The sequence below is a fragment of the Protopterus annectens genome, chromosome 5.part0 (assembly GCF_019279795.1).
Source record: "Protopterus annectens isolate FY-2018-M chromosome 5.part0, PAN1.0, whole genome shotgun sequence".
Lineage (NCBI taxonomy): Eukaryota > Metazoa > Chordata > Ceratodontiformes > Protopteridae > Protopterus > Protopterus annectens.
The window spans coordinates 336092179-336117600 of record NC_056735.1 but is presented as its reverse complement, the minus strand read 5'-3'; positions in this window follow the sequence as shown (position 1 = coordinate 336117600).

Genomic DNA, 25422 nt, shown 5'->3' with positions numbered 1-25422 from the left:
ATTCTACAGTCCACCATTATCAGTAAACATGCACAATCTCTGAAGAAGTAAAAAAGTCATCTAAATAATTCCACATTAAATAAATCTTTAATTAATGAAGAGGTTGCTGCTAGCAAACACCTTTATATTTCATGGTTTCATCGAAAAATAAAGTGTCTGATGCCCCTGAGGAATAAATTGCCTATATTACATTAAAACTGATAAGCTAGTAATATTGCAATAGGAAATGGATAGCAAACTGACAACAGACTCATAGTTAGTATCTTAACTTTTTCAGTATGGCAGCATTCATCCCTTGTGGGAGTAGAACCAACAACCTTCTGCATCAAAAGCAAGTATACAACCTGTTGTGCTATTAACAATGCAAGCAGACTGAGCATAAGCAGCACTAAACTTCTCTTCCCCTGCAGCTCTCAGCTCCTTGTAAAATCTACTCAATACTCAACTGCATCTCAACTTCGCAGCACAAGAAATCTGGAAAAAGACAAATTTATTGGTGGGGGGGGGGTCAAAAGCCCAAAAACCAGGGACACATTAAACATTGCTTGTATAATCTTGGAAAGTTGCTAGAATAAAATGCTGTTACCACCATACATTTTACTGCCAAGGTCCCTGTGCAAAAGAGTGAGAACAACATACCACTATGCCAAATCAGCTGCTTTGTGAAAGAAAAATGCTGTGTTATCACCATTCATTTTACTACCTATGTCCCTGTGCAAAACAGTCAGAGCAACATACCACTATGCCAAATCACCTGCTTTGTGAAAGAAAAATGCTGTGTTACCACCATACATTTTACTGCCAAGGTCCCTGTGCAAAACAGTCAGAGCAACATACCACTACGCCATATCAGCTGCTTTGTGAAAGAGCGGAAGACTGAAACTTAAATGGCTATCATTTAATGAATTCAGTTCTCACCATAGCTGTCAACCTCTTAGCACAAAAAACCTGGACAAATCCAGTAATGAGGGAATACAGTCCTCAAACATATTCAGTGAATTCAGTTCTTGCCATAGCTGTCAACCTTAGCACAAAAAAACCTGGACAAAGCCAATAATGGGGTAATACAGTCCCAAAAATAAGGACAAATTTCAAATATTCATCTTATAAGCTTAGAAAATTGCTAGAATAAAAGGTTGTGTTACTACGTATTTTCTGAAGAATATGAAGTCTGAAATTCAAATGCCTGTCAATTTTACTTCTGACGGAACAAAAACAATTTTCAGCAGAGGCCCAGGGAGAAATACTGCAGACACATGTCTTTGTAAAATGGCAGGACACCAGAGCAAACCCACACAAACACAGGAATGAGATGCAGACTCCTTACAGAAGGCACCCCAGCCAAGAATCAAACCAGAAAACCTATAGCTGTGAGGCAACAATACTACCACTGCACCATCAAATATGTAAGGAATTAAACATTCAAAAACCTGAAGTCTGAAATTCAAATGCCTGTCAATTTTATTTAACATTTGTTAATCAGGGCAGTCTGACTTGGAACAAAAAAACAATTTTCAGCAGAGGCCCAGGAAGAAATAATGCAGACATGTCTTTGTAACATGGGAGGACACAAAAGCAAACCCACACAAACACAGGGAGAAGATGCAGACCCCACACAGAAGGCACCCCAGCCAAGAAGCAAACCTAAGAACCTATAGCTGTGAGGCAACAATGCTACCACTGCACCATCAAATATCAAGTATTGCAGTATTTAGAAACCACAGATATTATGAGGAACAGATCAGATCAAATATGAGGCAAAAATCTGCATTTTTTTTACAAATGGTGGTGGGTAGGGAATTCAGGTTCTTAACACCTGCATACAAGGTGCAGGGTTCAAGCCTCAGGTATTCCCTACCACACAACCATGAGTTTGTTCTAGCCACCAGTATATAGCAACTGGGGCATTTACACACACACACACCTTACCTGGAGTGATGTAGATCCCTTTGTGCCATTAAATAAATCCATAGCTGTCCCTCTTACCTGGAGTGATCCCATAGCTGTTAGTGCACTACAAACCTGCCTGCACATTATGTCTGTTGGAGAACATCCACCACGTGAGATGTTCTTCCCCCGATGAAACTCCAGCCTGCCGACGTTGCAGTCTGAGTCTGATCCGTTTCCAGCGACAGTCTATGCAGTTGTAACTGCATAGACTTCTGGGATCTCTGCTCTTCCATGTTTCCCAGTCTGGACTGCTGCTGAAACAGTCTGCGCATGCTCCAGACTGTCGTAGCAGTCTGGACTAGTGTGCATGCGTGAATTTTAATTTTTTTTTTATCTTTTATTTTCTTTAATTTCTTTATTTTTACAGCTGGGGGGGGCTGCAGTCCGGCAGTCCAATAACACAGGCCGCCCCTGCTAGGTATGGAATTTGCAGAATATGATTATGCAGAAAACTCTGAATATCTTTTGACTGGTCCTATGGGATTCTGTAACTTAACACTATGGCTTATGATCCTGCACTGTTTCGTAGGTCAGTTGCTTTGATAGAGGTCTGTTAATATACGGTACTGCATATGATCACAACCCATGGTGCCTTAAGTGTGGGTATGCTCATGTCATCTTACCCATTTCCTTTATTGCTTTGGTAAGGGATTACTGAATGCACCTCTGTTGCATCAAGAGGTTAATTTGGATTTACATCTCCCTGGGACTTGTAGGTCAGTTATACAGGATTTTGCAGCATCACAAATAATTTCAAAGACAGTTTCTGAAATGTTATTTCATCAACGTCTTCATTGTTTAAAATTAATAAAACCTATATGCTAAGTGCTAAGTCAGACTTGATATGTATATTATTTAAAGAATGTGCCTAGTAATATATTTTATCTGCATCTGGTGGACGCTGTACTATTTTGTCTATCTTGCTTTATGTTTAACAATAGCATTTTGTAACAACAATGAAATTTAATTGGAATGCCTTTAAAGCAAATTTGACTTAGTTTATTTAAATGTTGACATCTGGGAACTCCCAGTGGAATAATGCAATTTCAGCCATAAAACAGTCAGTGGAATACAAGGGATAGGGTACTAGTGGTTTAGAAATATTCATGGTATTGCACGTTCAAAGCTAGATAAGCAGAGTAACATTAAATGTGCTGCAATAAAATAAATTTTAATCACTATAATTCCACATGGACGAGTACAGATATAAACAAATCATTTCAGCAGGGAGAAAAGAGCATCTCAGTAAATGAGTGGAAGGTAGTTTTATGTAAACACCTAACTGCATTTGTCATTTAGGATGAAGAAGGATATGAGGCAGACTACAGAGGGAACAATACCCAATGGGGTAAACTGAAGTCAAATAACAAAATAGGCTGCAATGACTGTGGAGATGTTTCATTATTTTTTCACTCATGTAAGTTTCCATAATTCAAATGCTGTGCTCCCCTGTGTCTAACATATTCCTTACTTCACATGCAGGCTTAGTGTAGTATGCATTAATAACTGCTATGAATGTTTTGATGGAAATTTAATGGAACCATCTGAGTATAGAAGGTAATGTAATGTCCTTCGTAGGAACCTACAGAACAATATCACCTCACGGACTAATTGGCATGACACCTACTTTTATTTCCATTCCGTTTGGTTAGCAAGTGTCAATGCAATTTTGCAAATCACTGAAAGCTGTATTTATTTATTTATTTACTTATTTTTGTCATGTGTTGTTTCTAATGCTCAGTGAGTCTGCCCTCAGCAGAAAGTGTCCACGCCTATTTGTATTCTGTAACATCAATGCACAAAGTCATTTAATATTTTATCCAGCAACTCCTGAAAGTACATCATCATGACTGCATATGTGAGAATCTTTTCAATTTTGCTATTTCCCCTTTAAAATTTAACCCCTCACATTACCTGACCTTATAAAGAATGAACAAGTATGTGTGATACAATGGTGTATTGCTAGACTTTGTTTTGCTTATTTGATTTTTTCCTGCCTTGCATGAAAAGAATTATAATACATTATGATATAAACAAGTACGGTCCCTAGTTCCATGTATGTGATGAATAATGCACTAAGTTCATTTCTGTTTCCCCCAGCAACTACTGGAGTCCAGAGAAAGTGGTGGAAGTAAATGTTTGATCTTTGTGGATGCCAAGTGCTAAGACAATATTTCAGTACTGCTGTTAACTACATACCATATTGTGTACTGCAAACGCAGACAGAGATTAGGTACTTTTTAATTCGTCTTATTAGATACACATCTAGAAATCCATGCTGAAAATGGAAGTGGTTTAGGAATTAAGCATTAGATCCTCTCTCTCTCTCTCTCCTTCTGGTTTCCTAAAAGATTCAGTTCTGGTCCTCATGGTTATTTCCAGATTTTGACAGTTGTACTGTCTATATCATTCAAGTTTCCCTAAGGCTACTGCTATGTTATAAAGAGAATAAAAATTTTCAGATACAAAAAATATGATACATTTAAATTTTTGTTGCCAGCTTCGTCACAGCCTAAGAAGGTAAAATAGATTGAATATGGAATGTTTGCTGCACACATCAAGGCAAGGCAATAAAACATACTGCATCAAAAAATATTAACAGTAAAAAAACGAAAAAAAAAAAATATATACAAACATTTGTATCTAAGATGCCTTTCATATGCCTTGAATGTCACTGTTTCTGTGTCTATTCACCATGTCAGTTGTCACTGACCTCATAACGTCTGCTGTCTAATATTGAATATAATGCAGTAGTATAAATGCAGGATCAACTCTTTTTTAAATGACATTCATATTTCTTAATAATGCACATATGTGTAAGAACCATCTCACTGACTAATCTGTCTGAAGCATATGACTTCCTCATAAAATGACTTGAGTTGTAACTCCTTTCCTTATACTTGACAGTGGCACTGAATTTGCTTTAGCAGTACTAGCATTTTTAGAAGAAGGAATACGCCTTTAGAAAAACATTAGTGCTTTACAGATTTACCATCATACCTAAAAACTGCACCACTCAGTGGTGCTATTAAGGCTGATGCTGGAGGCAGACAACCTTACCAAGTATGGAAGATCTCTTATTTCTCTATAAACCTTTCCCTGGTGCATACAACTGGTCATGACAAATGACCTCTGTTTGTTGTGTTTCTTTCCTTATTCTCTAACTTATTTATGGCATTGCAATTTTGAAGGATGCTTGTACGCATTTCTTGATGTTCACAAACAGGTAGTGCCTTTCTCTCTTTTTGATTATGTATGGTGTAAATTATATGGACTTTTCATGGTTGGATTTTCTTTCTGTGGCCCAGAGAAACAGTAGTGTACAGGCTCTCCTACACAGTATTAAGATCAGGTCTCCAACCATAGTCAGCTTATTATGTGCTCAAGCCATAGTTGCCAAGAAATTCACCTTGAGAACAAAGCTCAGGAGCATCTATGTTGAGAACATTTAATAAAAGGTTATGATCGGTGACCCCCATGATAATTCTTTGTCATGCGTGAAGCTGTATCTCTTCCATCTACTATGAATTACAAAAACTAAAAAAAAGAAAAAAAAGAAGTACAGGATCACAAAGTGATTTACCAGATTTCAAAGTAAGTAACCCTGTTAGACAGCAGGCAGAAATGAAGACCCTCTTTGTAGAACTAATGGCTTTAAAAGTTGTTAGACATTTTATTCTGGCAGAGGGATGTGCTAACTAACATCTTTTAAAAAGTATTTTATCTTCTGCTGTTGCTGTTCTTTTCCAGCAAGCAGTGTCCCCTGTTCATCCCTAGTTGTTGTTGTTGTGTCTTTCGGCTTTTCCTGGTTAGGGGTTCGCCACAGCAGAACTCCGGTCTGCTAATTATTGGCAGTAGATTTTTACGTGCCGAGTTGCCAGCCCTGACACACAACCTTCAACGAAGGTACACCCATTCATGCATGTCTCCGCACAGAAGACGATCTAGCTGAGAATCGAACAGGAGAACGTCTTACAAGTCCTAATCATAACAGTGCTTAGAGTTGCTAAATAAAAGGTGCTTAGAGATGTTACGTAAAAGGTTGTTAAGCACCTTTTGGACATCAGAAAGGTACTTAATAACCTTTGTTTTTTTTTTCCCAGTTTTTAAACAGAAAATATAGTGCCCTTTACACTAAATTTAAATAATCATCAGTTTTCATAGTGAAGTAGTGATAGGATGATCGGTTCATAGTGACTTAGGAAATTCAAAGCAATTGAGTCATAAGACAATTTACCCCTTGCCAGTAGCTACCCTTAGAATATACCCCCCATCAAGGAGGGCTAGGCAAGTCAAGCCTGTGGTGAGCTTATGAATACTCATCCAGTCATCCATGTTCCATTTAAAGGGCAACAGTGGTGACACAGATTAGTTTACGGGGGGGGGTGATATTCCAGAGGTGGGGAAGGTACTGCATGAGGACCCTATCTCTCCATCATGTCACATTTATCTTCCAGTGAAGATTTAGATCTCTGGTTGGTCTATATCAACTCTGGAGAGAGATACAAGATATCTAGGTGCAGTGGATTTCCAATATAATATAAGACAAGGCACAGATCTCCCCTCACTTGTTTGTTAGATACAGAATAAAAGGACAGTGTTTCCAGTATTTTTCTGATAGTTTAGGGGTTTATATCTGGGGATCTTCTTAGCTAGAAAGCTTTGGGATCTTTCTATTTGTCTAAGGAATATCCCAAATGGGGTGATGTACTCAATAACTGGCCTAATCAATGTTGAATATAAGGGAACAATGACCTCATTAGAGCTGGATGATAAATGCTTGGCAATTAGCTGCAATGAATAGAAGCCCTTTTTTGATGATCAAAGGAGAGAGAATCAGCAAAACAAGTTTCGAGTTCACAAACAACATTCGTAGTGTACTGTTTATACCATATACTATGGTGAGCAGCTGTCTACCAAATGTGATAATATTGTACTTTTTTGCATTTAATTTGAGCCAGTTTTTAGTACCTTGGGTAACCACGTATTTATGAGCATAGGTTTTGGCTGAGGGGTCTGCATATGGTGCATTTTTATTTTAGCAATCCTCTGCTCCCAGTTAGTAATTCCCATTTTGTAACATGGCTACAATGACATTGCCCCAAGTAAATAATGGCATGGTTTGATTCTGTAGACAGAAGTCAGGGTAAAGTTAGCTCAATAAGAAAAAAACAGTTTCGAGTCCACTGACCAAATGGTGGAATTCAGCTTCATACACAGTTGAACCTTAATCAATGGCAACAGTTTTTCAATGTGCATTTGAAAAGCATTACACCCACTTCTAGAAAGTACTATTCATGATGTTTCAAAATATCCAACTTCAACTGGCAGTGATGAACCATAATGAAAACACAAGACACTGCTTTATCAGTAAATTAAGCTTTTTTGTTTCATGTTTAATCTGAAGACTAATGCTGGTGCAGTATATGGTATAGCAGGGTCAATTCCAGTATATAAAGCAGCATATCTGATTTATAGATTTTCAATTATTTTTTTGTATTTTGTTTTAATAAAGAATAAAATTGTGTTGAAACTGTTTATTGTTTTCCCTTCTGCAATTCAGATCCATTTCATTTTCCCAATACAAGTCCACCTTATAACAGGAATATAATCACAGCTGTATAAAAAGGAGACTACAGTTACATAAAATAGGAAAAAAACAGAATACTGCTTAGAAAATATGAGCAGTGTACATGTCTGCACATAACATTTTGTAATGCCGTATAATTAAAGTAGTCCAGATTCATAAAGGTTAGCACTTGGTGTACTATGTGCACATGTGTACTCTTTGTGGAAACCTTTATGAATCCATTCTATATTCTTGGTTGTAGTAATTGTCTAAAGTTTATGCATTGTTATGACAGATGCAACTTGCCAGTATATGAACAAGCAAAACTGAGTAACTATTGTAAGGATGTTTTATCAAAATTCTATTTAATAACATTTAATAACATGCTTTGAGCCCAGAGTCCAATGAGCAAATATTAAAGAATATTAAAGAATAAATATTTTTGCGTGGCAGGTATGCTATGAACTTTGCAACTCATACAGCAAGGAGGGATTCTTCTTACTTTTAATAATATCACAGTGTCTTCACTCTGGCAAACTTGTTAAAATACTTTATGATAAGGGATTGCCTGTTATTTATATACAGATTGGTAAATCTGTAGATGACACTATGGTAGGCATACCTCTCAACATCTTAGGCCAAGAAATCTGGACAAAGCCACAAATAATGGGGGGACAATGGCCCAAAAATTGGGACACTTTTTAAATATTGATCTTACAAACTTAGAAAGTTGATAGAACAACAGGCTATGCATTAGTATTAATTTTCTGAAGGATATGAAGTCTGAAAATCAAATGCCTGCCATTATTTTCTGACTTCAATCCTCTGATTTAGCAGTGATTTGCCAGAAAACTAAAATTTTATGAGAAGCAGAACAAAAATATGATACAAAATCTGGACATTCTGTGAAAATCTGGACAGGTGAGAGTGATGGGTGGAATTCACTGTCTAATATAACCGAGCAAGAAAACTTAAAACAATTCCTGCATGAATTTCTTCTGTGGACATTAATGAGTAATGCACATTTCAAAATAGACAAATGCAGGGTACTTTCTTTAAGTATGGACAGAGAAAACATACCCATATGCATCAGATTAAGATATACTGCCTTGTAAATAGTAAATAACCTGAGAGTTGCAACAGGTAACTATTTAACGTTTGATACAAATGCTGTTACCTTAATTAAGAGCTGTCATGCAATGATGAAAGATCTACTTTATACCATCACTAGCAGGGATGACAAGCTCCTTGATTCATCATAGAGGTCAGTAGTAAAGCCATACATTAAGTATTCTGTATAAGTGTGTATATGTAATGTATCTGTAATTAAAAAATGGAAACAATCCAAAGGATATTCACCCCAAAAACGTAGCAGTGTACAAGGCTACTTCATCCAAGTCAGATGACCCTTCTGCTTATGCTAGTATTACTTTACCATGTCACTGAGCCCAACACAAGTGTGCAAATTGTTTTAAACCTACCCTGCCTACTCCTCTGGACTGTATAGCTATCTTAATATTTGACACATGATATGACCAGACAGGGAACAATAATGCATAGCCCTCTTATGTTATTGCATGCATCAGTATTATTTTTTGTGTTTTCCTTGGCATAGTCTATATTTTATTTATTTACTTGTTTGATTATTCATTTATTTATTTATCATTTGTTGACAGGGTTAGCCCGATTGGGATAGTGGCTTCTTTCTAGAGATTACCCAAGGTGGAAAATTAATAAGCCACTTGAAACTTTTGCAACTCTTTGGAGCTGTTAGATGGCAGCATGGGCTCCTGCAGCAGCAAGAAAGAGGCCTAAGAGAAACAGCAGTATGGAGGAAAAGAGAAAAACTATGGAAAGTTTGAGGGTGCATAGTGAAAATTTGGAGAAAATTTTGTTCACTATGGAGCCCGAGAATATAAACAAAGATTCCTGTGTGGTGGATGTTACAAATGAGCAGTGTTTAGCTGTCTTCATTGAGAAAGAAGTAAGTGAGACTGTGGACGTGGTGTAGATAGTGGAACTGGTGTCAGGGGGGCATGCAGATGATGTTCTCTTAAAAATAATCAAGCAGGATGATTCATGTGACAGTTCTGCTGTTTCATGCAGTGAAATGGATGATAACTTTTTCAAAAGTGCTGGGGATGTGGAAAAAGAACCAGATAAAGTGGCAGCAGAGAATGTAGCAGTAAAAATGTATGCGCCATTGACAGAAAGTAAAAGAGGAAAGCAGTAACAAAATGAGATCAGGTCTGGTTTTATCGTAGTAGGTAATGCAGTAGCTAAAACATATGCAATGACAGCAGCCAAAAAAGGAGAACAGCAACAAACTGTAAGTAAAACTGTTTTTAAAAAGAAGTTCAGACCAACTGTTAAAATACCAACAAAAAAATAGTATGTACTGGACAGTTTGATAACTGTTCTGGGTTTTAAAGAGCAAAAAATGCAATATTTTATACATATTGGAACAGACTTTTTCGTGACTTAATATCTGAAACTGATGGACTGATGGTAACATTTCGGGAACTGTGTAGCAAAAGCAGAAGCATTTATCCATGGAAAGATTATTTGTTTTCTGTTAGCAACTTAAATGTTAAAAAAATGATACTTAGCTGTTTAGAACTGATGAACTACAAGAAGATGAAGTTAAAAAAATGCATGCAGGGTCTGTGTGAAAATGTTGATAATACTGAGAAAGTTAGACATGAGAGAAACTCACAGAATGGTGGGTGGAGGTTGGAAATTGCTTTAAAATGTGAAAACAACATGGTGAACTCTTGCCGGTGTTATTTTTGCAGCTGGTCATAGAGGAGCATCAAGATATGCTGGCCAGCCTAAATCATGTTTCTTTTGTGGGGACTTTACTCATTTAATGAATGATTGTGACAAGGTACTGTATAGCCAGTGTGGGGAGAAAGTATGTACTGCAAGAAGGTTTGTGCCTGAATGCTGGTTGTGTAAAAAAAAATGTAATGAGCAATCAGTTAATAATGAAAAAGAAAAAAAGAAGGGGAAAGGAAAGAAAATGTACATGAGGAAGGACAACACGACTGGGGGAGATGGTGAAAACATACATGTGGAAGGACAAGTGACCTGGGGAGACAGTGAACTAAGTAAAGAAGAAGCTGTAGAAGAAGAAAGCAATATGATGGAGAAAATGAGGAGGGAGACAGTGCATGCAGGAAGACAGGTTAGGAAAAGGGATTTTTTTAAAGTTCCCATCAGTGAAAAATCTGTTTCTGAGGATCAGGGATTATTCGCACATACACCCAGGAAAGGTGTTAATTTGGGGAAAAGGTAAAAATAAGTAAACAACATTTTAAAAATACTTCCCTTAAACTTAAAAGAAGGAAAAGCGGCAGTTTTAGAGTACTTTCAGTAAATGTGAACAGTATTATTAGGTTGTGCGTCAGGGCTGGCAACTCGGCACGTAAAAATCTACTGCCAATCATTAGCGGACCGGAGTTCCGCTGTGGCGACCCCTAACCGGGAAAAGCCGAAAGACACAGCAACAGCAACAACATTATTAGCACTGTAAGAAGGATAGGGATACTGGAATGGTGTGTTAAATGTGATGAGGATGTTATTCTGTTAGACCATGTAAGATTCCTGAGAAGTGAAGAAAGGGTACAAATGGAAAATTGTGGGGAGGAAATATAATATGGAACTTAGGAAGTAAACTTTGTCCTGGAATGGCTGTGTTGTGTAACAAAACAGTGAAAATACTAAATGTATCATTGGTAAGGATAGGAAGGTTAACTGTTGTGGATGTGAGGTGGAGAGAACATGTTTATAGAATTATAGCACTGCATGCATGTGTAGCTAGCAAGGAAAGAGAGACTTTGTTTCATCAAATATTACACTGTGTGGTATTTAACATAAAATTTATAATTGCAGGGGAGTTTAATTGTAATGTAAGGGGGAAATGATAAAAGAAACAAAAATATATTTAAAAAATCAAGGAACTGATAAAATGTAGTAAATCAGATGGGTGAAACAAAAGTCAATGCACTTATAAAAGTTGAGCACTTGAATTTTAAATGTATTATTTTTATCTGTAGGCTTGGGGATAGCAAATGGTGATATAGTTGTAACAGGCTTTGAAGGACATTTAGCAATATGGATGGAGATTATGGAAGAAAGGGGGTATATTAAAATGGGAAAGGAATAAAAAGAATAAATGAGAACTTATGGGATGAAATTGGAGAGTGGATTTGGAAAAGGATGATATAACCATGAAGGACTTTTAAAAAACTTGTCTGACTGGAGAACTGAATATAAAAAGAAGTATTTTTTTTTAATGGCAGGATGATGTAAGAAAGGAAGAAATGGTGAAATATGGAAAATGCATAGAAATGCATTAGAGGATTAAGAGAATAATAAAAGAGACTTGTTGTTGTCGTTGTTGTTGTATTTTTCGGCTTTTCCCGGTTAGGGGTCGCCACAGCAGAACTCCGGTCCGCTAAAGATTGGCAGTAGATTTTTACGTACCGAGTTGCCAGCCCTGACGTAGAACCTTCAACGAAGGTATGCCCACTCACGGATGTCTCCACACGGAAGACCCTTTAGCTGAGAATCGAACAGGATAACGTCTTACTGTGAGGCGACAACGCTACCGCAGCACCACCACTGCAGTCAGAATAATACAAAAGAGTTTTATATGGAAAAAACATATATAACAGAAATGAAGAAAAAAATTAAGGTATTACTATTTAGGCAGATATATGTACTAGGGAGAAGGGTGGAGGTATCTGCATATTTGGGTAAATACTAAAGGAAGATATTATAATATTGAGGGAAGTGAAAAGTGTAAAAAGGAGAGGTCAAAAAAAACACAAGCAAATTATAAATATTGTAGTACAGCATGTGGAAAATCTGTGTAAGAGTAAAAAGAAGGAAAATAAGAGAGAATGGAAAAAAAATCCTGAACAAGTTACGGAAGTATTTGAAAAAGAAATTTCTATTAGTGAATTTCATGAAGTACTTAGGAAAGTAAATGCTGATTCAGTATCAGGCCCAGCTAGCAAAGGGTATGGAATGTATAATAAATTAATGGATTGGCAACAAGAGTATTTTGTAAATGTACTAAATGAATGATTGAAGGAAGAGTTTGCTTATGACGTGTTATGCAGTGAGATATTTGGATTTATATGGAAGAAAGGTGAGAAGAATAAAATAAAATAACATTTTTATGAGAACAATACAGAGGAAAATATAAGTCAGGATGAAGGATATTATGGAAAAAAGCATATATGGTATAAAAGGGAAGGGATACCCAGAATTGTTATTGGTGTAAGAAAAATTGTGTATGCTATTATAAGTAAAAGGGGAATGTGGAACTTATGGTAAGTAATATTTGCAAGACATTTGATACAGTAGGACATTATACCTGCTCGGATGATATGGAAAAGTAGATATAGAATTAGGAGAGAATTAGCAGAGTGTGTACATCACCATATCAAAATAGTAGAGTAAGAGTATTAGTGAATGGGTGTCTATGTAAAGAAATATGCATGAAGTATGGTAAAAGACAAGGATGTCCCATGAATGGAATATTGTTTGCACTAATAATGAATGAGACAGTGAGAGAAGTTGCTTATAGCTATGTCAATTATGGAAGAATAACAATGAAGAAGTTATAAGAAAATGAAAGATAGTAAAAATATTAATAATAATAATAAATACATTTGTATATATGTGCCTGTAAATATGTACATTTTGTAAATATGCAAATAATGTTTTTATACTGTGTTAAATAATGGACCCCTACTATTTTTGATAGGCGACTTTATTTACCTGAACTACCACTAACTCAAGCAGATAGTACCATGGTTTAGTCTCATGCAAAGGATATAGTGGACCAGAAACTGCATCTTTGCCAGTACACCAATGTATTGCATTGGCTTCTGCCATATTTGGGGTCTCATCAAAGAGTGCACCTCCAATGGCTTCTTATCTGGCTCTACATCTGCTACTGCTAGTATCCTCATGTTGTAACTGCTTTCCTAGCACCATGTTAATTAGCATGGTGTGCACCCTAAAAATCTTGCTGTAGGTATCTTCAATATATTGCAGTGTGATCCAGATGTATACAAGCAAAAGAAATATGCCTTTGGCAGTCTGAATACATGTTCAATGTCATTACAAGTCAGCAACAGTGCAATGTTATATACCATCTTTGCCACTGTCTGAGGACTGCAGATGTGAGTCATAAGCTTGGTTCTAAGTCATATTCAGCATCATCTGCAGCACATAACAGTAGACATCATCACAGCATGTGGGGTTCTGGTATTTGGGCATAAGCAATATGTGTATTTTCTTTGTCATTTTTTGGTGTATTTCCAGGTGAAGCATTGTCTGTCACCAAAACTGTGACATTGCTGCAGCAAAAGAATGTAGTGGAATCTAGGATATCCAATGAGGATGGGATTGAGTGGGTAAGATGATTCTTGATTAAAGAAGGTGGCTTCTCTAACTCTAAGGTTAGCATGATCTGTGCCCTGCTAGAGCTGATATTAGAGAATAATTTGTTTCTCTTTGAGTCAGAAAATGTTCTACAAGTTGTAGGGGTAGCAATGGGCACAGCGTGTGCCAACATGTATGTGAACTTGGTTTTAGCCAATTGGGAGCTAGAATGTGTCTGCAGCAAAGATCTATATAAAACACATGTCATGTTTTATAAGCGATTTGTGGATAACATCTTTTTTGTTTGGGATGGTACTATGGATGAGGTTCAAGTCTTTGTGGACATGTTAGAGACTTCATCTAATTATTTGTCTTTTTCTCTGCACTACTCTGTTGACATCATTGATTTTTTAGACATTACTGTGAGCAAAGATATTTAAGATAACATGTCCACTAAAATGTATAGGAAACCATGCAGGAAAAATAACATCTTACATCGTTCTAGTATGTATCCATCCCATGTTCCTAGGAACGTGGTTAAAAATCAGGTTCTTGGGTGCATCAGATTGCATACTAATGCTGACTCTTTAGAGCAAGCTTTAACAGTGCTAAAGGCAGATATATTGAAGAGGGGCTATAAGGGCAGTGAGATAGATAAGGAAATTAGAGAACTGAATACATCGGTTGGTGTCAAAGTTAAACCTTACTTCTCTGACAGCTCCTCAAGTATAATGAGGGACACAGAGGCTAACTGCAACAAGGGTGTAAATAGGGTCTGTTTGACCTATTAAGCAGAGGTTAATAAAGTTTCTGAAGTCATAAAGAAAAATTGGTCTATCCTGTTGACTGATCCCTCTGTCAGTGAACATATAGAACAATTTCCTAAGTTTTGTTTTAAAAATACCAAGAACTTAAAACAGCGACTCTGTTATACACACACTGAACCATATAGGTACCTTACCTCCCAGTGTAAGGGCACTCATGCATGCCGGTCTTGCAAGGCATGCAGTTATATATGGTCTACACACTTGATTATGCATCCATTAAATATGAAACCTATGCATCTGTCCTTTTATGCAAATTGTTGTACAAAAAATGTGGTCTATACGGCTAAGTGTAATGTATATGATTCATATTATATAGGAAAGACAAATCGTATGTTTAAGGACAGGATTCTGGAGCATCAGAGCGATATACAAAATAATAAATTAACAAATGCATTAGCAAAATATGTATCTGAAGCTGGTATGAGTCACAGTTTTAAGTTCTTTGTACTACAGAAATTAAATGAAAGTTTAAGGGAAGGGGATTTGAGTAATGAGACTGAATTTGCTGAGTTAAAATGGATTGTCAACTTTAAAGCATATGAGCCACCTGGTTTGAATAGTGCTGTTGCTTTAAAGTCTCTCCTAAAGAAGTGAGGCTTAGTTCACTGATAAGTGTTAACACCCAACAGTTTTAATTGGTTTTAATTAACTGGAAGTTTTTTGTATTTGCAGGCCTGTTTTTTCATACTGTTTGCTAAGGTCTGAAGAAGTGAGCAATCGTGAAAGCGCTTACCTGTTTTTATTTGTTTTTATCAGTTTTTTGGAATTAAAAGTGTTCTCACTCTCAGCATTGGGCATCTTTTTGTTTGCTTCTGTCTGACGTTGGGGGATCCTTACCTCTAATGATGATGGCAGCAATGAGCAGGCACAATCTGGGGCTGTTTAGGGTATATCAGACATAGGGAGTGTGCCCCCATATCCCTTCCTCATGCTATGGACATAGTCAGTATGGCGACTCATACCCATAACAACAAATGATCTGAAAGTGGAAAGGTTAATGAGGACACAGTTCGTCAGTATAGTGTTGTAGCTCCAAGTGTAGATATGCCCTGATCTTCCACTAACCATTGAAGGCAGCAGACACCATAATTGGGGTCAGTAGACGTACTCATGGAAGGTATGTATACTGTCCTCCCACTGAGGTTGGTTTGTCAGTAGCTGCCACACAGTGTATGTGCTGGGCCATCATGGAGATGCAGGTCAGTTCCAAACTTCAGCATGTTGTGGATACTGAAATACAAGATTGCATAACCATGTGTGTGATTTCTTGGAGAGGAAGAATATCAGATTGGACTGTTCAGTAGCTATTCTAAGTCATCTGTTGGGTGAGAGTGACATCCATCAGATCAGTGAGCTGGTATATCCTCAGATGTCAGTCAACATGGTTATGGATGTGTCAGATCACACTCCCACCATGCTAACACTTCCACTGCTACATCTGTTGTGAATGTGACAACAACTAGGCAAGATCATCCGAGTGGTCATGGCCTCAGACATAGTTGTGATTGATATTTTGTCCAGCAGATGCCGTTCATGAATAGCAAATGCACTGACATCTAGCCAAGGTCATGGAACAACTAGTGCAGCTCCTGGCAGAAGCAGTTTCTCATGGGGTATGGGTGGGGGGGGTTTCATCCTCAAGAACATTTGATCCTCTTCCATGTATAGCTCAGAACTGTGGAATTTGCCAGGACATACTGCTAGCACACATGCTGAGGCCATGTCACTGCAGATGTGTATACACACACACACACACACACACACACACACACACACACACACACACACGTACACACTTACTCACCATTGACTTCTACATATTAGACACACATCAGACTGGCCTTAAGTGTGAATACTTGCTATTGCTTCATTTTCCACACACTTCCCTAAGAAAGCCATGTACACCTGTAAGCTTCCCCTACCCATGCAGATGATGATGATAACTGTGCCTGCCTTTTGCAGAATCTGTGTCTTGGGCTGCCTATGTCTAATGCACAGAGTGGCTTGGCAATAGATGTGTATGCAAAGTCTGGTTTTCCTGTGTATACATCATCATTTTTAATTTGTGTTTACTCAGCTTAAGTTCTGTAGTGGTAGTAGTAGTGATGGTGGTGGTAGTTGTTGTAATAGTGGTAGAAGTAATGGTAGTGGTAGTAGTGGTGGTGGTGGTGGTGGTAGTGGTATTAGTAGTGGTAGTGGTGTTTATAGTGATAATGGTAGTGGCAGTAGTAGCAGTGGTGGTAGTAGTAGTAGTTGTAGTGGTAGTGTTATTAGTAGTAGATGTAGTGGTAGTAGTGGTAGTTGTAGTGGTTGTGATAATTGCATACAATAGCTTGTTCATTCATCTGTGCAAATGATGCCAAAAGCACCCTGACCTCTGGAAGGGTTTCTGGCTTGGGCTGATTATGTCAGATGCAGAGAGTGGCCTGGTAATGCATTGGTAGGCACAGTATATTTTGTTTGTATGCATTATTGTTATTGTCTGTATTTGCTAAGTTTGTATATAAGTTTATGTGCTATAATATTGCTGTGTATGCATCATCATTTTTGCTGCCTGCATAATCTGCTTAGGTATTTCAGTATTTGTTCAAGAAAGCTTGATCGCATACATGTGCTACTGCTAAAAGTGTCTTGGCTGTGTTTTGCCTATGTCTGATACTTAGAGTAGCCAGGTAAGCATGGTCTGTCTTTTTTGCTATATATCGGTGTTAATATCTGTATGTAATGTGTGTGTGTGTGTGTGTGTGTGTGTGTGTGTGTGTGTGTGTGTGTGTGTGTGTGTGTGTGTGTGTGTGTGTGTGTGTGTGTGTGTACAATCTGCTTTCATAACATTTTATGTCCACCTCTTCCTGGCGTGGCCATCCCTGCTACTGGCTCCTCACCTCTTTTCTGTCTTTGCTAATGCTGCCTGTTATGCATAGAATTGTGGTTCTTGCACTAGGCCACCCTATTGTATCTGTTTTCTAAGTATGATACCATGCAAGATGGTACGCACAGTCTGTATTTTGACATATGTGGCACTGTCAAATTACTGGTCATCTCCAGATTTATTCAGGCAGGGGAAACATGACTTGAGTAGCCCAGACATATGCTCTATGATGTTTCTAGTGTGTGCATGGTAGTGGTTGTAAACTTGTTCAGTGGAGTTGTGTAGATTTCTAACTGGTGTCATTACCCATGGTTTTAGGGCATATTCGGCATCCCCCCACCAGATGCCCCTCTTTAAAGTCACCCCTTGCAAGCCTTTGGTAGAGATCACAGGTTTGCTATATGTAAAAGTAATGGAAACTGATTGAGAGGTCTGCACCCACATTGTAGATAATACTGTGAGCATTACTGATCACCTGTCAGTTGATGGAGAGATTCCCTTGACAGTTCTCATACCTCCTTCCCGGGTCTCCAGTTACGGCCTTTATTTCAGTATGGTGCACTCTATCTCTTACAGTACCTTAGGGAAATGGGCCATAGCATAGAAGTCTTGCATATTGCTAGCTGTTTCCTCTTGATTACAGGAAAACCACATATGCAGCCCTAAATGGTACAGCACTGCATTGAGGAACAAGTGGAGTATTCTGGAAGCAAATGCTTATGAAATCCCCACTGTGTCCCCTGTAGGTCACTGAAAAGTCCCTGTACCTAAAATACTTAAAGCTACTTACTACCGTGAATGAACTAGCTTAAAGAGCAACCTGAGTTTGTTTTCTTTACTGTTTATTTGGCCGCTTGTCTATAATTTGTAGGAATAAAACTCTATTTTGTTTTATCATACTGCTTTGCTACCCGAAATTGTTCAAATTTACTGTTTGTATGCTGAAAGCTGTCTACTGTGTACTCCTGATACCTTCACTGCTGCATTATAATCTCTCTTCTTTCTCCAGATTTTGTTGTTGCTCGGGCTCCTAACAACCCCGCCCTAACCTCCTGAAAGTCTCCCCTGAACTATCTGGATAAGAACCGGCTATCAGACACCAAATCCAAAGCTGTAAGGCCATTGTGCTCCCTGAGTTTTTCCTCAGCAAGGACTATTAAGAAAGTATGTGTAATCCTGTAAATGTTTGCTACTTCTAAATTTGATTCTATCAGGTCGCAGTGCACTCCCCTGCCAGGCTAGCCAGCAGCCACTACCACCCCCCTCTTTTGCTGCTTTCCTCTCCTAGTTCCCACCTTAATTTCTACCCCCTCTTTACTGCTCCTACTCTAGCTCTCACCTTATTCTCCCCCCTTCCCTGATCCTGATAGCCCCTCCCCCTTTACCTGTTCCTCTCCCTGGGGTCACTGCTATTTTAGACCGTCTGAACACTTGGGGGTGCTCCCCTACCTTTCCACCTTCACTACCACCTTACCCCTCCTTCCTCTTCTCCACTAAACTGGCCCTTTAACTCATTTCCTCTGCTCTCTCCCTCACTACTGTCCTAGATTTACCTACCCACTCTTAGCATATACTGCCTCCTCTACCCTTTTTCCTTGGAGTTTTTTTTTTTAACTTCTCACTCTGTCCCTCTCCTTTGCATCTACCCTCCACTCCACTTCTCTGTAGATCTTTCTTCCCATTTTACTCTCTGCGAGACTTACCTTAGTCTATTCACTCCTTACTGATTGTCTTCCTCTCTTTCTCGTCCTCTGGCTCTTCCCGCTCCGTTCGCCCTGCGGGCTCACTCCTCTACCCTGCCCCCAAATTCCACCCGCCCCTAGCACATCTACATTTATCCCTCAATAACTCCTCCCACCATTCATTTTCACCATTCACAATCTTCTATTATCTCCTCTTTTCCTCCATCTGGTAGCCAATCCCAATTTTCTCCTCCCACTCCTACTCCTCCCTTTTCTCTTACTCCTCCCCTTCTCATCTCACTTAATCTTCCCCTCTCCTATCCACTTTCTACTCCCCCTACCACTCACTTCCTCCTCTCCTTCTCTAAGCTTGCAACCTCATTTCCTATTTTTCTCACTTCCTTCTTCTCACCCATTCCAAATATGCCCTCCCCAACCCTTTTTTCCTACATACTCCCTTGCTCCCTACTTATCTTACTAATTCCTATCTATCATGCTACTTCATACTCCTCTAAAGCCCCCCCTTATATACCGCCTTTTCAAACTACCCCACTTACTCAACCACAACCTCTTCTACTCTCACATTTTCACTCCATTTTCCCCCTCCCTTACCCCTCCAAACCTTCTACACCTTTTCCAGCTCAAACTATTCTCTACCTCTTCTAAAAGATCCTCTCTTACACTTCCACTGTCCCCAGACATCTTTCTTCAATCCAAACTCAAAAGGCTAAAACTTATCTCTTGTAATATCCTAGCCTTATCTGGAGACATACATCTTAACCCTTGCCCTTGCCTCACTCCTAGCAACTCAATCTCTTCTTCCTCTTCATCCCCTACTTTAACCAAACTTCTCCCCCCTTCTCCTTCTTCTTCATCTCTCTCTCATAACACCCTTAAAATCTTCACTATCAATGCCCAGAGCCTCAACAACAAAATCCACCATGTTCATGCTTGGATCAACCTCAACCAACCCGATATCTTAGCCATCTCTGAAACTTGGCTAAAACCACATATCTCTGATTCTGAAATCCTTCCTCCAGGTTTCCACATCCTCAGGAGCGACCGCAAACAAAAAAGGTGGAGGCTCTGCCCTTATCTACTCTAACCTTCTATCCCTAATCCCCCTGCAAATCCCAACCCCACATTATAAAAACACTGAAATAACAGCAGGACTACTTCGACTTAATAAACATAAAAACATCTGCATTATTTCCTTATATATATCTCCAGGCGACAATATCTCAACCCTAGAAAATATTCTTCACTGGGCCTCATCTGAAATAAAGTATGAAACCTTCATTCTTGGTGATGTTAACATCGACTGGAATAAAATCAACACACCCACCCCCTCCTTAGCTATTAACCTCTACAACTTCACCCAAGTAATACATTCTACCACCCGTCCTAACAAAATCCACCCCCCAGGGTCCATCTTAGATTGGATCTTAGTCTCCCATCCAGACAACATCTCTCTCTCTGGTACTTCCCCTAACACCTTCAGTAACCAAATCCCTGCATACATCCATCACTCTTCTAACTCCTCCCAATACCAACATCATTACATTCAAACCCATAACCTTAGCAACTTTGACCCCACAACTTTCTCTAACATTTTTAAGCAAATCAACTGGCAAATCCTAAACTCTCTCCCCCTTGACAACGCTGTTGAGCACTTTAACTCTATCTTCCTAAACAAGCTCAACTCCCAAGCCCCCCTAAGAAACAAGCGAATCAAAGCCATTTCTGCTCCTTGGCTTACCAAAGAGACTAAAAATTCCATGCATCTCAGAGACAAATCCTGGAAACTTTATCAAAAAACTAAACTGCCTACTGCCTGGCTCCAATACACCCAACTCCGAAACCAAGTAAAAAGTTAATCACCTCAGACAAAAAAATCTACTACAATAAACTTCAATCCAACCATACTAAGGACCCAAAACAATTCTGGAAATTTGTTAACTCTCTTCTCCATCCGGGGTCAAGAAATAACCCCTGCCCTGATCCAAATTTAACTGACAAGGAACTGAGCACTCACTTTAATACCTTCTTTACAGACTCTATAGCTAAGCTAACGAAAACTTTTCCAGACAAAAATCCTCCCAACTTCCTCAAATCCACCTCCAATATCCCTAATGGCCATCCCTCCATGTTCCAGCTCAAACCAGTTTCCACAATGTATATAAAAAAACTCTTATCTAAACTAAAGCCATGCTCTAATGCCCCTGACAACATTCCCCCCTCTTTCCTCAAATATGCTGCTGAAGGCATTGCTCTCCCGATTAGTATCCTGATCAACCGATCCTTAAAAGAGTCTTACATACCCAAACTTTGGTGTTCTGCCTACATTCTTCCTCTTCACAAAGGAGGCAAAACACCTCCATTTCTAACTTCCGCCCCATTGCCTTACTCTCCCCACGATCTAAAATCCTAGAAAAATGCATCCACCACCAACTTTTACCCTACTTAACTCAGAATCAGCTACTCACACCCACCCAACATGGTTTCCATCCTGGCCACAGCACCATAACTGCCCTACTATCCTTCCTAGAAACTGTCAATCAAGCCCGAGATACCGGACTTCTTGTATCAACTATTCTGCTAGATCTTTCCAAAGCCTTCGACACCATCTCCCATAAACATCTTCTCTTCCATCTCTCCAACCTTAATCTCTCCCCCAACACTCTATCCTGGTTCTCCAGTTACCTTTCAGACAGATCTCAGGCTATCAGATGGAAAGCCTCCACCTCTTCCTTCTTACCCACACCTACCGGCGTTCCTCAGGGGTCCATCCTTGGCCCCCTGCTTTTCAACATCTTTATAAATAATCTTCACACTGCCCTCCCTGACACTACTGTCATCCAATACGCTGATGACTCCACCCTAGTTTGTTCTGCCTCCAACCCTTCTGAACTTCTGTCCAAAACTCAAAAAGCTTTCTCCACTACTGAAAAGTGGATGCACCAAAACCATCTCTCCCTTAACTCCAATAAATCTAAAATACTAATTTTCCTTCCTACCAAGGCATCTTCCTTTAACAAAAACTCATTCAATGTCCTAAGCCTAACCAACACTCCTATAGAAATGGTCCCTTCTGCAAAACTCCTTGGCATCACCATTGATGAACAGCTCAAATTTAATCTCCACATTCAACAAAACATAAAGAAAACTCACCAAAAATTAGGTATGCTCTACAGGAATAATCAATTTCTTTCTAACTCCTCTAGGCATACCTTAGCCATCACCTACCTCCTCCCCTCTCTCCTTTATGGTGCCCCACTTCTAACTAATCGTTATGCTTCCAACACCTCAAAACCCGAAGCTTGCTATAATAAGATCTCTAAATTTGCCACCAAATCCAAAACCTGTACTCACCACTGCCATGCCCTACAATCTCTAAACTGGTTAGAACTCCCTAACTACCTTGACTATCTCCAACTAACTACCGCTCACAAATTAATATTTTATCCAGAAAAATGCCCTGCCTTATCTAACATCCTTCCCCCTTACATCCCGAACCAATCTCTGAGATCTGAACACCAAAACCTAATCTCCATTCACAAACCTAAGCATCCCGCTGGCCAGCTCCTACTCTCCTTCTCTCTTGGTAAAAAATGGAACTCCCTCCCACCTTCTCTTAGGACCATCCCTAACTCTGACTCTTTCAAGACCTATATTTTCTTACACTTATCCTCCAAATGGAAATGTCCTTGCTTTCACCCAATATAAATTCTAGAAACTTTCTCCACCTTGACCTCTATTCTCTAGCACCAATCTACTATATACTCTTTCAATTTCATTCTATGTTCCCCCTATATGGTTATAGCTGACTTTCAGTTGACTGTAAGTATGTAAATACTGTACATATGTAGCAAAAATAAATAAATAAATAAATAAAATAAATAAAAAAAATTTTACTTTTTTTTTTTTTTCTTTCTTTGTAGACTCTGCATCTTGGACATTGTACTTTTTATGATTGTATTTTATGTAATCCTTACTGTATTGCCTACTACTGCATCTCACATATTCTTAACTGTTTCTGACATTGTATTATTATCCATTACTGTATGTAACCTTGATTGTTCTGTCTTTGGAGCTTTTCTCCCCGGGCCTCCACTGAAAATGGGTGCTTTTGGCCCAGTGGGCTTCCCCGGTAATCAAACTGAAATAAATAAATAATACCCATGCTTGAGTCCCCACTGGGATGGGTTCTCCACAATTCCCATGGGGCTGCAAATGGGAGTGACACATCCACTATTTGATTTATGGTATCCTGTCCATCCAGTAGTGGTCCTTGATTTTGATTTCATGGAGGCTATGAAAGGTTAATTGTGTGAAGATCCTACATCTCCAAGTTAACATCTGGCAATGTTGGTAGTAGCAGCTTCTGTAAGAGCCTCTTGCTGATACAGGTTTATATTGGCTGTAGCAGCCCCTAACATATTTTAAAGTTTCATTCTTTAAAACCTAAGCAGATTTAGCAGTTCTGTGAATGTGAGCACATAGATGAATTCAGTGCTAATTCAGGCACAAATTATTTGCATACATTTTAAACATTTCTCAATCATTTTGCCCTGTTTTTTACTTCATTAGCATGCAGCAGAACTCATTATACAGTCACTAGCATATAACTCTGCTAACCCTTGTTTTCAAGCCGACCGTGTTATGTTGTAATGCTTCCTTAAATGCACACACCCTGAGCAAAGCTACTGGTTGCAAAGAAGAACCTAACTTAGCATATAGGCATTCATGAATTCCAGCTAATGTTTAATATCCAGAATTTGTATGTTCACCTTTGGCTTGTTGTTTTGCATGAATCACTCTTCACTAATTTAGCACATTTGAAATTCTCTTCCCAGTACAGGAAGTCTTTTTCTATGTATATATACAATGTTTTCTCAGAATGGATTCAAAGCAAAAGAGCATTGCTGCTAACAGGAATTTTTTTAATAACCGACTAAAATAAAAAACTAAAATCATATTTTGAGCTAACAATAAGGAGCTAAAACTAAAAGAAAAGCAGAGACTGCAGAAGACATACTGTATAAATTAAATCTATGGTCATAACACATGTATGAAAACGAGTTTGAATTAGAAATTACGGAGTCCTAAATCATTTACTTTATTATTTTTAGAGAACCCACAAGGTCATCTGCCATCATGCTGTATTTCTAGTGTTTCTGCCAATCTAGTAAATTGTATTGTACTCAATATATTTTAAAAGAGTAGTATTTCTTACACTGCAAAATATTTTATGAACCCTTTCAACAAGATTACATTTCTGACCTAAAATGCATAAAAGATAGCTTTTGCATTTAGTAAGGTTTCATAATTTAAGTCTTGCTTTAACTAATGACTTAAGTAATTAATAGCTTTTAATGTGCTCAACTGCTGTATCAGTGTTTGATATATATATATATTTTTTCATTTTGGGTAGCCACCATCAAAAGCTGTTAAGTGTCACTATCTTTAGACTTGGCTTTTCTCCTGTAGGGATCATTAACTAGCTTTCTCAGAAAAAAATGACCATTTTAAGTAAATTTGTACAGGACTGAATTAAAATAGTTCTGTTGCAGAATAATTTTATTTAAGAAGTTAGCCTGTGTTTGGATTGTATGTCTTTCTTCGGTATTTCTTTAATGCTGTTTTCTCTGTACTTGCAATGCAGTAAAAACATTATATGAAGAATGAATTGTTCATATATTTATAGCATGAATTACATTAAAGCAATAGTAGACACCAGACTCACAGCTCCCCTCAAAATACAGCAATAAGTTATTTATTTATTTATTAAGATTAGATTGAGTGTTTTCATCCCATAAAATTATCTAAAACTTCTTCAGAATTAAATTACTCAAAAAAATATGTTTTTAAGACAACTCACCTGATATACAACATCCAATCAGGTTCCTTTAAAAGTGAGCATTTTTTCAACCCTGAATTTAATTCATATTGATAAATTATATTAAAGATAGAATTGCTGATACTACCAAAATCTAAACATGAGAGTGTTTGCAATAAATAAATAACTTAACTAAGAATGAAACAGACCCTGAGCATATGTTGAATTCATCATAAACTGGGTGTAGAATTAATCAAAGGCAAATTAACTGCATGGGACAACTA